This window comes from Callospermophilus lateralis, chromosome 3 (genome assembly GCF_048772815.1).
Source record: "Callospermophilus lateralis isolate mCalLat2 chromosome 3, mCalLat2.hap1, whole genome shotgun sequence".
Classification (NCBI taxonomy): domain Eukaryota; kingdom Metazoa; phylum Chordata; class Mammalia; order Rodentia; family Sciuridae; genus Callospermophilus; species Callospermophilus lateralis.
The window spans coordinates 150282204-150298477 of NC_135307.1; the positions used below are offsets into that span (position 1 = coordinate 150282204).

The 16274-nt window shown below is 38.2% G+C and overlaps 2 pseudogenes; both read left to right on the forward strand.

Moving 5' to 3' along the window:
• The first annotated feature begins 4151 nt into the window (after positions 1–4151).
• Positions 4152–10503, forward strand: LOC143394842 (mitotic-spindle organizing protein 1 pseudogene; annotated as a pseudogene).
• Positions 10504–14485: 3982 nt separating this feature from the next.
• LOC143395667 (calcium/calmodulin-dependent protein kinase type II subunit gamma pseudogene) lies at positions 14486–15981 on the forward strand (annotated as a pseudogene).
• The last annotated feature ends 293 nt before the right edge of the window (positions 15982–16274 follow it).

The window sequence follows — 16274 nt, forward strand, 5'->3', positions numbered from 1 at the left end:
TGATTGTTATGTCTTGTTGGTGTATGGTTCGCTTGACCAGTATGTAGTGTCCCTCTTTATCCTTTTTGATTAACTTTGGCTTGAAGTCTATTTTATTTGATATGAGTATGGACACTCCTGCTTGCTTCTGATATGATTTTTCCCAACCTTTCACCTTCAGCCTATGTATATCTTTTCCTATCAAATGCATCTCCTGTAGGCAGCATATTTTTGGATCTTTTTTTTTTTTTTTTGATCCATTCTACTAGCCTCTTGATTGGTGAGTTTAAGCCATTAATATTTAGGGTTACTATTGAGATATAGTTTGTACTTCCAGCCATATTTATTTATTTATGTTACTTAACATGATTTGTTTTTCCTCTTTTATTATTTTTTCCTTTACTGTACTACCTCCCGCTGTTGGTTTTCATTGTTATTTTTCATTTCCTCTTCCTGAAATGTTTTGCCAAGGATGTTTTAAAGAGCTTGTTTTATAGCTGCAAATTCTTTTAACTTTTGTTTATCATGGAAGGTTTTAATTTCATCTTCCATCCTGAAGCTTTATTTTGCTGGATACATGATTCTTGGTTGGAACCCCTTTTCTTTCAGTGTTTGAAATATGTTGTTCCAGGATCTTCTAGCTTTCAGAGTCTGTGTTGAAAGATCAGCTGCTATCCTGATTGGTTTACCCCTAAATGTAATTTGCTTCCTTTCTCTTGTAGCTTTTAAAATTCTCTCCTTATTCTGTATATGGGGCATCTTCATTATAATGTGTCTTGGTGTGGATCTCTTATGATTTTGAACATTCAGCATCCTGTAGGCTTCTAGGATTTAGAATTCTGTTTCATTCTTCAAGTCTGGGAAGTTTTCTCATATTATTTCATTGAATAGATTGCTCATTCCTTTGGTTTGGACCTCTATACCTTCCTGTATCCCAATAACTCTTAAGTTTGGTCTCTTTATGTTATCCCATATTTCTTGGATGTTCTGCTCATGGTTTCTTAACAGTCTCACTGACCTGTCTATGTTCTTTTCAAGTTGAAATACTTTGTCTTCATTGTCTGATGTTCTATCTTCTAAGTGTTATACTCTGCTGATAATACTCTCATTTGAGTTTTTAATTTGATTTATAGCTTCCTGCATTTCCAGAATTTCTGCTTGTTTGTTTTTTTATAACCTCTATCTCCCTGTATAGTTGATCTTTTGCTTCTTGGATTTGTTTATGTAATTCATTGTCAAAGTGATGTTTCATTGTCTGATTTTGCTGTCTAATGTCTTCCTTGAGACTCCAGAATATCTGAAGCATGTATATCTTGAATTCTTTATCTGACATTCCATCTGCTGCAGCTATTACCTCTTCTAAAGTTGAGTTGACCTGCATTGCTTGTGGTCCTTTCTTTCCTTGTCTTTTCATACTGCTCACGTTTCTTTCTGCTTTCTGAAACTGTTGTGTTATTGATTTTCCCCTGATATATTTATATTGCTCTTGTATAGTTCCAAAGTCTCTTTTTTGTGGAGAAAGACAATGTTAACAGTTCCCAATATCAATAGTACATCATCTAAGCACACGTTTTCCTTATTACTACTTTTATAGCTAGCCTCTATGTCTACAAATGTTGGTTTCAATTATCATTTACAAATATAGTCATTAGTTTCATGAAAGGCATACCGTTTCTGGTAGCATTAAGGAAACTGAATTTCAGGTGTAAGATGTTATGTTTAGGGGGAAAGGAGTGAGGGTATGTGGTAAATCTAACTTAGTAACTTTGGAGAGCTCTAACCAATAGATGGGTAATTTATGGAAGAATGTATAGATTGAAACTCCTATCTGTATTTATAAGATTATCCTACTTATAAATAGTAAAATTTAGGGGGTTGCAATTGGGATAGAGGGAGTAAGAATGAGAAAAACAAAAAGCAAGGAAAGAAAGAGAAAAAAGAGAGGGTGAAAAAGAAAGTAAGAGAAAAAAAGAAATTAAAGGGGGGAGGGAGGTGGGGCATATGCAATTCCTCTATATTATATTATTCTGGTGATTCAGTTGTTAAAGACTTTTTCATGCACAATTCTTGGATTCACATATGTTGAGGTTGCGATGACCAGAGGGGGAAGGGTAGAGGAGACTGGATGAATGGATGAAAAGAGAGAGAGAAGAGAAAAAAAGAAAAAATATATCTCTTAGAACTATGCTTTCTTTTCTTCCAGTAGGTGGCGTTGTCTATTCCTAGCTTGAGTCTCTGGGTTCAGGGTGGTGGTGGTAGTCAGTGTGAGAGGACTTGAGCTTCCACCTGTGGCCTCTCTACTCTTATTCTCTGAGATGTAAACCAGGTGCCTGATCCGCTGCAGAACTGAGCTGGTAGCCATGCCCACCAGTTGATGGGTTTTAAGGGTTGGTGGGATTTTCCAAGATGAGTTCCATCAGTTTTTCTGATAAGGTGTTTGATGAGGTGGGGGGTGTTGGGGAGACCTTATGTTTGTCCAGAGCTCAGTCTGGTGACCGCACGGGTGGGTGGCTGGGCCCCTCCTCCAGTTGGCATGGTCTGTCTACACAGCAGGCGGGCGGCTGATCCCCTACTCCAGTTGGAGTGGTCAGTCTACCACACAGGCGGGTGGCTGTGCCCCCTCTCTGGGTCACGTGGTCTGCCTCGAACCCCTATCTTTTATTGAACCTATGAACATAGAGGATCCAAACTAGGGAGTGTAGTGAGGCTAGTTAAATTATGAATCTTACCCAGTATCAAAGTAATATGATCAAATAAAATCCTAACCCTAACACTAACCATGACCGTACCCTAACCCTAACCAAAACCTAACCCTAACCTTTTAGCAATCCTTTGACACCAGAAGACCCAAATGTGAGGGGCGTAGTTGGATTAGTAAAAGATGCATCGTGTCAGTATAAAAGAAATATGACGAAAATATTTTGGAGTTATTTTACAAATGGTTATTTCCCTGTTTTCTCCTAACAAGCTCCCAGATAAAGTTAGTTCTTTCCTCCTTCACCTTAGTGATATTTCACCATGCAACAAGCTAGAGGGTGCACACTGAGAACAGATTGGGTGTGTGAAGTTTCAAGCAGTTTGATTTGCACCCCCATTTCCATTCATCACTACAGGTCAAACTGAAGTGAAAATAAAAATTCAAACTGTTCCTGCAAGTGAACCGATGAACCTGGAAAACCTAAACTTGGAAAAACTAGTAAGGCTATGTAAATAATGAATCCTGACAAATATCAAAGTAATCTGACCTAATTTAACCCTAAATCTAATGATAACCATAATCCTAAACTTAACACTAACCCTAACCTGTTAGCAAAACTTTCTTATTAGAAGATCCAAATTTGGTGAGGCTAGTAGGGCTAGGTAAAAGATGAATCCTCTCCAGTGTCAAAGAAATATGACAAAATATTTTGGAGATATTTCAGTACATGGGTATTTCCCTTCTTGCTCCTAAAGTGCTCAAAAATAAAGTTTTCTCTTTCTATTTCAGCTTAGGGCAACTTCAACAAGAAACAAACCACAGAGTTTGCACAGAGAACTCATAGAGTGTTTAAATCTCAAGAAGCTAGCACAAATCCTTTTGATATCCACATCTATTTCCATTCATTACTATAAGGCAAAATGAAGTAAAACTTGAAAAATTAACCTGTTTCTGCCAGGAAACCAGTCAACTTAGATGACCCAAACTTAATAAACTTGGTAAGACTAGAAAAATGATTAATCCCACCTAATATCATAGGAATTGGACAAAATTCAATACTAACCCTTATGCTAAACATAACCCTAATGCTAACCCTCATCTAACCTAACACTAACTTGTTAGAGAATCTTTGTATTCAGAAGATTCAAACTTAGTGAGCCTAGTTGGGCTGGGTATAGATGAATCCTACCAGTGTCAAAGAAATTTGACCAAAATGCTTTGGAGATATTTCAGTACATGTGTATTTCCCCGCTTACTCCAAAAGCACTCACAGATAAAGCTGTCTCTTTCTAATTCAGATTAGGGCAACTTCAACAAAAACATACCAGAGACTGTGCACTGAAAACAGATTAAGTGTTTGAACTTTCAAGCAACTAGCACAAATGCTGTTGGATTTACACCACTATTTTCAAACATCCTTATAGGCAAAAATGAAATGAACCCGGAAAACTCAAACTATTCCTGCCCGAAAAACATGGAACCAAGGAGACACAATCTTGGGGAACCTAGTGAGGCTCGGTAAAGAATTAATTCTGCCCAGTATCAAAGTAATCTGAACAAATTTAACCCTAACCCTTATGCTAACCATAATTCTAATCCTAAACCAAACACTAACACAAACCCTAACACTAAACTTTTAGTGAACCTTTGAATCTAGAAGAAGCAAACTTGGGTAGTCCCCTGGGGCAAGGAAATGAATAATCCAAACTTAGGTAACAATAGTAAGCCTAGGTAAAGGATGAATCCTACCCAGTTTCCAAGAAATTTGATCAAATTAAAAATTAACCCTAACGCTAATCATAACCTTAACCTTAACCCTAACCTTAACCCTAACCCTTACCTTTTAGTGAACCTTTGATTCCAAAAGACCTAAACTTTGGAGCCTAGTGCTGCTAGGCAAAAGATGAATCCTGCCAACTGTGAAAGAAATCTGACAAAATGTAACCTACCCCTAACCCTAAACCTAAACCTAACCCCAACCTGTTATTGAACCTTTGAACCTAGACTACCCAATCATGGGGAGCCTAGTGGGTCTAGGTAACAGATGAATCCTCCACAGTATCAATGTGATCTGATCAAATTAACCCTAACCTTAAAGCTAACCAAAGCCCTTACCCTAATTCTAAACCTATTCTTAAATCTAACCCTAACCTGTTAGCGAACCTTTGTTTCTAGCAGACCCAATTTTCAGAGCATAGCAGAACTTGGTAAAAGATGAATCCTGCCCAGTATCAAATAAAACCAACCATAAAAATCTTGGGGCTATTACAGTTCAGGGAATTCACCTGCTTGCTCCTAAATCACTCACAAATAAAGTTGTCTGTTTCTACTTCACCACAGGGCAAAGTCAACAAGGAACCAAAAATAGAGTGTGTTCTGAGCACTGATTGAGTGTGTGATGTTTTAAGAAGCTAACACAAATTCTGTTTTATTTCCACATCTATTTCCATTCATTCCTATAGGAAAAGATGAAGTGAAAAATGAAAACTCAAACTGTTTCTGGCAGCGAACCATTGAACCTAAAAGCCCCAAACTTGGGATCCTAGTAAGGCTATGTAAACTATAAATCTTGCCCAGTATCAAAACAATCTGACTAAATTTAACCCTACCCCTAATGCTAACCATTACCCTAATCCTAACAATAACCCTAACATTAACCTAATAGCAAACCTTTGAACTTTGAATATGCAAACCCTAACCCTAACCTGCTAGCAAACCTTTGAATCTTGATTTTTGAAACATAGGGAGCCTAGTGGGTTATGCAAAAGATAAATCCTTCCCTGTATTAAAGTAATACAACCAAATTTAACCCTAACTCTACAACTAACCATACCCCTAAAATTAACAATAACCATTAAACTAACCCTAACCTGTTAGTGAACATTTCAACCTAGAATATCCAAAACTGAGGAGCATAGTCTCGCTAGGTACAAGATGAATCCTGCTCAGTATCAAAGAAAATCTGACCCCAAATTTTTGGAGCTATTTCAGTACATGGGTATTTCCCTGTTTTCTCCCAAAGTGCTCCCAAATACAGTTGTTTCTGTCTGCTTTGGCTTAGGGCTACTTCAACAAGGAACAAACCAGAGAGTGGGCACTGAAAACTGATTAAGTGTGTGAAGTTTAAAGCTGTTAGCACAAATACTGTTCAGTTTCCACCTTCATTGTCATGCATCCTATAGGGTAAAATGACCTGAAACATGAAAACTGTTCCTGCCAGCAAACCATTGAACCTAGAAGCACCAAACTTAGGTAACCTACTAAGGGTAGGTAAAAGATGAATCCTGGAAGTATCAAAGTAATCTGACCAATTTTAACTGTTACTCTAATGCTAACCATAACCCTAACCCTAACCCTAATCCTAACCTGATAGCAAAACTCAGTTCTTAGAAGACACAAAATTGGAAAGCCTAATGGGGCTAGGTAGAAAACCAAATTTAACTCTAACTCTAATGCTAAACATAACCTTAACCCTAACCCTATCCCTAAACTTTTAGCCAACCTTTGAACATAGAAGTCCCAGACGTGAGGAGTCTAATGGGCATAGGTAAAAGATGAACCTTTCCCAGTGTCAAAGAAATTCAAACAAAGATATTTGGGGCTATTTCAGTACATGGGTATTCCCATGCTCATGAAGTGCTCACAGATAAAGCTGTCTCTTTCTACTTCAGATTAGAACAAGGAACAACCAGAGAGTGTACACTGAGAACTGATTGAGTGTGGGAAGTTTCAAACAGCTAGCACAAATCCTGTTTGATTTGCACATCTATTTCAATTTATTCCTATAGGGCAAAATGAAGTGAAAAATGAAAACTCAAATTGTTGCTTGGAGCGAATTATTTAACCTAGAAGATGCAAACTTGAGGAGTCCCAAACTTGAGGAGTTTAATGGGGCTAGGTAAAAGATAAATCCTGAAAGTATCAATGTATTCTGACCAATTTTAACCCTTACCTTAATGTTAACCATAACCCTAACCCTATACCTAATCCTAACATGTTAGCGAACTTTTGTTCTAAAGAGAACCAAAATTGGAGAGCCTAATGTGGCTAGGTAAAAAAAAATTTAACCCTAACTCTAAACCTACCTTAACCATAGCCCTAATCCTAAATTTTTAGCAAACCTTTTAACATAGAGGACCCAAACATTAGGAGCCTAATGGGGCTAAATAAAAGATGAATCTTGCCTAGTGTCAAAGAAACACAGCTAAAAAATTTTTGGAGTTATTTAATTACATAAGTATTTCCCTGCTTTTTTCTAAAGCTCTCCCAGATAAAGCTGTCTCTACTTCAGATTAGAGCAACTTCAAAAAGGAAGAAACCAGAGAGAGCACACACTGATTGAGTGTGTGTAGTTTCAAGCAGGTAGCACAAATCCTGTTTGAATTACACCTCCATTTCCATTTCTCCCTATAGGTCAAAATGAAAAGAAACATAAAGATTAAAACTGTTCCTGCCAGCAAACCATTGAATCTAGAGGACCCAAACTTAGGGAACCTCTTAAAGATCGATAATGGATAAAAACTGCCCTTTGTCTAAATAATCCCACCACATTTAGCCCTAACCATAACACTGACCATAAACCTAACCCTCACCTGTTAGCAAAACTGTGAACCTAGAAGATATAAACTATGGGACCCTAGTGGGGCCAGGGAAAAGATGATTCCTGCTCAGTATCAAAGTAATCTGACCAGATTTAACTCTAACTTTAAACCTAATCATAAACATAAAATTAACACAAACCCTGAACCTAACTGTAATCTGTTAGCAAACATCTGAACTAAGGAGATCCAAACATGAGGAGCACAGTGTGTCTTGGTAAAAGATGAATTCTGCTTGGTATCAAAGAAATCTGACCAAAAATTTTTGGAGGTATTTGAGTATATATGCCTATTTCCGTGTTTTCTCCTAATGTGCTCCCACATAAAGTTGTTAATGTCTGCTTCACCTTAGGGCTACTTCAACAAGGAACAAACCAGAGAGTGTGCCCTGAGAACTGATTGAGTTCATGAACTTTCAAGCACCTTGCACAAATTTTGTTTGACTTCAACATCTATTTCCATTAATTTCTATAGGGCAAAATGAAGTGAAAAATGAAAATTCAAACTGTTCCTACCATTGAACCTAGAACCTAGAACATCCAATCTTGGGGTACCTACTAAGGCTTCATAAAGCATTAATCCTGCCCAATATCAAAGTAATCTGACTAAATATAACCCAAGCCCTACCACTATCCATAGCCCTAACATTAGCACTAAACATAAACCTAACCCTGACCTGTTAGCTAATATTTGAACCTAGAAGATACAAACTTAAAGAGCCTAGAGAGGCTAGGGAAAAGATGAATAATTCTCAGTATCCAAAAAAAAATGACCAACAATTTTTGGAGCTATTTCAGTTCATGGGTATTTCCCTGTTTTCTCCTAAAGTGCTCCCAAATACAGTTGTTTCTGCCTGCTTCAGCTTAGGGCCACTTCAACAAGGAACATACCTGAGAGGATGCACTAAGAACTGATTGATTGTGTGAAGTCTCAAGCTGCTAGGACAAATTCTGTTCGATATCCACCTCCATTTTCAAGCATCCCTATAGGGCAAAATTTCATGTAACATGAAAATTCAGAATGTTACTGCCAGTGAACCATTGAAGCTAGAGACCCCAATCTTAGGGAACCTACTAAGGACAAGTAAAAGATGAATCCTGCAAATGTCAAGTAATCTGACCATTTTTAACCCTTACTCTAACGCTAAGCATAACCCTAACCCTAAACCTAAATCTAACCTGTAAGCAAACATTTGTTCTTAAAAGACCCAAAATTGAGGAGCCTAATAAGGCTAGCTAAGAGAACCAAATGAACCCTAAACCTAATGGTAGACATGGGGAAGCCTAACCCTAAGCCTAAACTTTTAGTGACATTTTGAACATAGAAGACCAAAATGTGAGGAGATTAATGAGGCAAGGTAAAAATAAATATTGCCAGTGTCAAAGCAATCCAACCAAAAATTTTTGGACCTGTTTAAGTACATTTGTATTCTGCTCTTTTATCCTAAACTGCTCCCAAATACAGTTGTTTCTGCCTGCTTCAGCTCAGGGCTATTTCAACAAAGAACAAACCAGAGAGGACACACTGAGAACTGATTGAGTTGTGAAATTTCAAGCTGCTAGAACAAATCCTGTCCAATTTCCACCTCCATTTTCATGTATCCCTATAAACAAAATAATTTAAAACATGAAAATTCAAATGGATTCTGCAAGAGAACCATTGAAACTTGAAGCTGCAACTTAGGTAACCTAATAAAACAAGGTAAATGATGAATCCTGCAAGTGTCATAGTAATCTGACAAATTTTAACCCTTACTCTAACACTAACCATAAACCTAACACTAACCCTAATCCTACTCTGTTAGTGAACATTTGTTCTTAGAAGACCCAAAATTCAGAGGCCTAATAGGGTTAGGTAAAAGATCAAATTTAACCCTAACTCTATTGCTAAACTTACCTCTAATCCTAACCTTAACCCTAAATTTTAGCGAATCTTTGAATGTAGAAGACCCAAATGTGAGGATGCTAATGGGACTAGGTTAAAGATGAATCTTGCCCAGTGTCAAAGAAATCCAACCAAAAATTTTGAAGTTATTTTGAAGTTTTCCCAGTCTTACCCCTAGAACACTCACAGATAAAGTTGTCCCTTTCTACTTCAGCTTAGAGCAACTTCAACAAGGAACAAACCAGAGAGTGTGTACTGAGAACTGATTGAGTGTGTGAAGTTTCAAGCAGCTAGCACAAATACTGTTTGATTTCTACCTTCATTTTCATTCAACCCACTGGGGCAAATGAAATTAAAAATAAAAATTCAAATTTTTTGGCCACCGAACCATTGAACCTAGAAGATCCAAACTTGGTGAACCTAGTAAGGCTCAGCAAATGTTGAATCTTGCCCAGAATCAAAGTAATCTGATCAAATTACACTCTAAACCTAATGATAACCCTAACTGTAACCCTAACCTAAACACTAACCTGTTAGCGAAACTTTGAGCTAGATAACCCAAATAGGGGAAGCCTAACGAAGCTAGGTTCGTGCCAGGAAACCTTTGAACATAGAATACCCAAACTTGGGGAACCTAGTAATACTGAGTAAAAGATGAATCTTGCCCAGTATCAAAATACTAAGACCAAATTTAAACCTACCACTAATGCTAACCACAATCCTAACCCTAACCCTAACAGTAACCTGTTAGTGAACCTTTGAGCCTTGAATATCCAAACTTGGGGAGCCTTGTTGTGTTACATAAATGATAAATCCTACTTCATGTCAAAGTAATCTGACCAAATTTATACCTAACTTGAAAACAAACCGTAATCATAAACTTAACAATAACCATAAAGCTAACCCTAACCTGTTAGCTCACATTTGAACTTTGAATACCCAAACTTAAGGAGCATAATTGGGTAGGAAAAAGATGAATACTGCTCAGTATCAAAAAATTTTGACCGGCGAGTGGCAGCGGCGCCGGGTCGTCGGCGACCGCGGCGGCGAATCTGAATGCGGTGAGGGAGACCATGGATGTTCTGCTTGAGATTTCAAGAATTTTGAATACTGGCTTAGATATGGAAACACTGTCTATTTGTGTACGGCTTTGTGAACAAGGAATTAATCCAGAAGCTTTATCATCTGTTATTAAGGAACTCCGCAAGGCTACTGAAGCACTAAAGCCCTAGAAGCCTAATACAGATTTTAAGACAAACAAACACTGGAACAAATACTTCAGAATGTTTAAGTGGCTTTGGAATTGGAAAATGGAGAGAAACAAAAGTTTAAGGCTGCTGAAAATATGACAAGCTGACTTTCTGGAGAGATCCTGATGAGATATGTCAAATTCCTCAAGAGGATTTGAAGATTGCATTTTAGTCAAGAATGTACAGTGAAATTACTGCATGCAGCAGTGTAGAAAAATTTTCCTTTTAAAAAGAATTATAAAACCATAGCTTTATAAATCAGTGGAAAGTGGCTTACAGAGAGAACTATCAAATGTGTTTGCATCGCATCTTTTTTATTTAATGGCCCTAATGTTTTGGCATTGCTATGTTTATATTTATGTATTCCTTATTTATAGCTCTGATAGCTTTAATTTTCTAAGCAGTCTGTCTGTCAGATGTGCACATCTGCTGTGCCTGGTGGAAGTATAGTGGAACCCATCAGTATTGATGTGTCGTAGTTATGACTTGTTGACATTTCCATTATAAACTTTAATTTTGAATTGTTTATGCATAATAACTGTTGATTTATGTTGTATCAGGCTGAAAGTTGACAAGATTTTAGCCACCATGTAAGAATTTGTATTTAAATTCCCCATGTATACCAGAATCTTGTTTTTTAAAATGAGAACATAGAAAACATTTCTTGTAATCTTCTCTTTAACAAAGAATATTTAGTTTTTTAAACAGTTTTTGGGCAGTTAATAGTGTGAACTAGATCATTTTGTATTGACTGAAAAATAAAACTTCTAGAAACTTAGATTTTAAAAGTAATAACAGTGCTTAGCTTAGTATTGTTTGTAGTTTGAGTTATTTACATCAAATAAGATTATTAGTTGAATGTTTTTCTAAGTTTTATATCCTATAAAGGCCTAAAAATAATGTATAAAGTGAAACATAGCCAACATGCAAAGTTCCTTTTTACTTTTATTACATAAAAGTAATTGGAATTCTTATCTAATAAATATGTAGATATGTAATAAATCACTAGATAAGTGGTGTGTTTCAATGAATATGTAATATTTTCTGAAGAAATAAGGATTTCTAGTCATTAAACAAAAACTAATGAAATGTGTATCAGGAATTATAAGTTTGCCTTTATAAAATCATTTTGTATGTCATTATTTACCCTTAAAGTTTTAACTCATCAAAATGATAATTCAAAAATAAATTTTAGAAAATTTAGGATGTTATTGGTTCTGTTTCTGTAACAGAATTTCAGTGGAATTTTTTTGCAAGGCTAATATGGATTTAATTTCATTGTTGACTAAATTTTAGATTTTGTTAGATACCTTTTAAATGAATGGTATTCATTCTTCACTAATTTTTTTTGTTGTTTATACAAGCTGAAGTGGTTTTAATAAGATTTAGTGATATTTAGGTAGCCACTTTCTCTGCTTTTTTTTTTATATTTATTTGACCGTTATGACTTTTAATTCATGGCATCTTTACCAGTAAACTGAAAAGGTCTATTAGCAGAACAAGTTGGGAGACAATAAGAATTTGTGATAAGCATTTGAATGAAACTAAACACTACAAATACTGCATGTTATTTATAAATCAAAGAGAACATTTATTCGCAACTCCAAAATGTGTATGCAGTTCTAGGCCATAAGAGTTGATAATATAGATTAAGTTATTTACGTATGAAGCAAAATAGGAAAAAATATTGAGAAAGGATTATATTTACAGAGGCCTTCTTATGTGTCATATTTCTTAAATGTTTTTTGGTGATACTGGGGATTGAACCCTGATGCATTCCACTAAATCACATCCCCAACCCTTTTTATTTATATATATTTATTTGAGACTGCGTCTGGTGATATTGTTCAGGCTGACCTTGAATTTGTGATCTTCTTGCCTCAGCCTCCCAGATAGTTGGGATTAGGTGTGTGTCACTGCTGCTGGCTTTAAATATATTAGTATCTTTTTAATGCATACTTCAGTAATATTTAAGAAATAAAATAAAATGATACAATTCCAATGCTGTACATGTTGACAATGACAAAAATAAAACCATATTGGTAGTATTGGCATGTACTTTTGATTTAATACATCTTTCTATGAATTCAATTGTATTTCTTTAGGTGGTCATTTTATAGATGTTAAGATGCTTATCATGTGTGATTGAAGGCTATTTAAAGACAGGTTATGTAATTTACAGCTTAAATTAGGCTTGAAGTATAAATGGAATACTCTTCCCCTGGTAGTGAGAGGAGATAGCTATATTAACATTGCCTCAGGCTTTAAAACAAAGTTGGCAATTCAAATAAGTGAGAAATGATATTTTTCTATACTCAAATAAGAACTTTTTTACAAAGTGGATTATTATCATTGTGAAATGTATAGACATGTTCCAAATATGCATGTTTTGCAATAATTGAGTCAAATACCAGTTTTTAAATATTTAATTAAAATTAAAAATTCAAAAAAAAAAAATTTTGACCAAGAATATTGGAGCCATTTCAGTAAATGGGTATTACCCTGTTTTGTTGTTGTTGTTGTTTTCCTAAAGCATTCCCAAATACAGTTGTTTCTGCATGCTTCAGCTTAGGGCCACTTCAACAAGGAACAAACCTGAGAGTGTACACTGAGAACTTATTGAGTGTGTTAAGTTTCAAGCTGCTAGCACAAATTCTGATTAAATCCCACCTCCATTTTCATGCATCCCTATAGAGCAAAATGACGTGAAACATGAAAATTCAGAATGTTATTGCCAGTGAACCATTGAATCTAGAAACCCCAGACTTAGGGAACCTACTATGGCTATGTAAAAGATGAATCCTGCAAGTATCAAAGTAACCTGACCAATTTTAACCCTTCCTTTGATGCTAACCATATCCCTTACCCTAACCCTAATGCTAACATGTTATTGAACCTTTATTCTTACACGACCTAAAATTGGGGAGCCTAATAGGACTTGCTAAGAGACCAAATTTAACCCTAAATCTAATGCTAAACATGACCCTGACCCTAACCCTAAGCCTAAACTTTTAGCATACCTCTGAAGGTAGAAGACCCAACTGTGAGGAGCTTAATATGGCTAGGTAAAAATGAATCTTTCCCAGTGTCAAAGAAATTTGATGAAAAGTTTTTGGAGCTATTTCAGTACATGGGTATTCTGCTCTTTTCTCCTCAAGTGCTCCCAAATACAGTTTGTTTCTGCCTGCTTCAGCTCAGGGCTACTTCAACAAAGAACAAACCAGAGAGGGAACACTGAGAACTGATTGAGCGTTTGAATTATCAAGCTGCTAGAACAAATCCTGTTTGATTTCCACCTCCATTTTCATGCATCTCTATAAAGCAAAATGATGTGAAACGTGAATATTCAGACTGATCCTGCCACAGAAGCATTGAACCTAGAAGCCGCAAACTTAGGGATCCTAATAAGGCTATGTAAACAATGAATTCTGCAAGTATCATAGTAACCTGACAAATTGTAATCCTTACTCTAATGCTAACCACAACCCTAATCCTAACCCTGATCCTACCCTGTTAGAGGACATTTGTTCTTAGAAGACCCAATACTGGGAGCCTAAGAGGGTTAGGCAAAAGACAAAATTTAACCCTAACTCTAATGCTAAACATTCCCCTAATCCTAACCCTAACCCTAAACTTTTAGTGAAGTTTTGAACTTAGAAGACCCAAATGTGAGGAGACTAATAGGGCTAGGTAAAATACGAATCTTGCCCAGTGTCAAAGAAATCCAACTGAAAATTTTGGAACTATTACAGTACACAAGATTTCCCCTGCTTGCTCCTAAAGCACTGACAGATAAAGCTATCTCTTTCTACTTCAGCTTAGAGCAACTTCAACAAGGAAAACACCAGAGAGTGTGCATTGAGAAATGATTCTGGGTGACTGTGCACCAACGTCGGTGCGGGCTGTACCGCCTTGTCCGCCCGCCCGCCAGGTAGCCAGCATGGCCACCACCGCCACCTGTACTCGCTTCACTGACGACTACCAGCTCTTCGAGGAGCTTGGTAAGACTGCAGGGCTATCAGTGAGATGCAGCAGGTGTGTGTTTGGAGCATCGCCCACCAACTCCTGATGTACAGCCTGAGGGGTGCTTTCTCTGTGGTCTGCAGGTGTGTGAAGAAAACCTCCACGCAGGAGTATGCAGCAAAAATCATCAACACCAAGAAGTTGTCAGCCCGAGATCACCAAAAACTAGAACGTGAGGCTCGGATATGCCGACTTTTGAAACATCCAAATATTGTGCACCTCCATGACTGTATTTCTGAAGAAGGGTTTCACTACCTCATGTTTGACCTGGTTACTGGCGGGGAGCTGTTTGAAGACATTGTGGCTAGAGAATACTACAGTGAAGCAGATGCCAGCCACTGTATACATCAGATTCTGGAGAGTGTTAACCACATCCACCAGCATGACATTGTCCATCGGGACCTGAAGCCTGAGAACTTGCTGCTGGCAAGTAAATGCAAGGGTGCTGCCATCAAGCTGACTGATTTTGGCCTCGCCATCGAAGTGCAAGGAGAGCAGCAGGCTTGGTTTGGTTTTGCTGGCACCCCAGGTTACTTGTCCCCTGAGGTCTTGAGGAAAGATCCCTGTGGAAAACCTGTGGATATCTGGGCCTGCGGGGTCATCCTGTATATCCTCCTGGTGGGCTACCCTCCCTTGTGGGATGAGGATCAGCACAAGCTGTATCAGCAGATCAAGGCTGGAGCCTAAGATTTCCCATCACCAGAATGGGACACAGTGACTCCTGAAGCCAAGAACTTGATCAACCAGATGCTGACCATAAACCCAGCAAAACGCATCACAGCTGACCAGGCTCTGAAGCACCCATGGGTCTGTCAATGATCCACGGTAGCCTCCATGATGCACCGCCAAGAGACTGTGGAGTGTTTGCGCAAATTCAATGCCCGGAGAAAACTGAAGGGTGCCATCCTCACGACCATGCTTGTCTCCAGGAACTTCTCAGCTGCCAAAAGCCTATTGAACAAGAAGTCGAATGGAGGTGTCAAGCCACAGAGCAACAACAAAAACAGTCTCGTAAGCCCAGCCCAAGAGCCCCACCCTTGCAGACGGCCATGGAGCCACAAACCACCGTGGTGCACGATGCTACAGATGGGATCAAGGGCTCCACAGAGAGCTGCAACACCACTACAGAAGATGAGGACCTCAAAGTGCGAAAACAGGAGATCATTAAGATCACAGAACAGCTGATTGAAGCCATCAACAATGGGGACTTTGAGGCCTACACGAAGATTTGTGACCCAGGTCTCACTTCATTTGAGCATGAGGCCCTCGGTAACCTCGTGGAGGGGATGGATTTCCATAAGTTTTACTTTGAGAATCTCCTGTCCAAGAACAGCAAGCCCATCCATACCACCATCCTAAACCCACATGTCCACGTGATTGGGGAGGACGCAGCTTGCATCGCCTACATCCGTCTCACCCAGTACATCGACGGGCAGGGTCGCCCCGTACCAGCCAGTCAGAGGAGACCCGGGTCTGGCACCGCCGGGATAGCAAGTGGCTCAATGTCCACTATCACTGCTCAGGGGACCCTGCCGCACCATTGCAGTGAGCTTCAGCCACAGGGGGATTAGGAGATTCCAGCTGGAGGTCGAACCTTCGCAGCCAGTGGCTCTGGAGGGCCTGAGTGACAGCGGCAGTCCTGTTCCTTTGAGGTTTAAAACAATTAAATTACAAAGCGGCAGCAGCCAATGCACGCCCCTGCATGCAGCCCTCCCGCCCGCCCTTCGTGTCTGTCTCTGCTGTACCGAGGTGTTTTTTTACATTTAAGAAAAAAAAAAGATTGTTTAAAAAAAATGGAATCTGTACCATGAAGCATTTCAAAACCACCTACAGCCCTTGGGC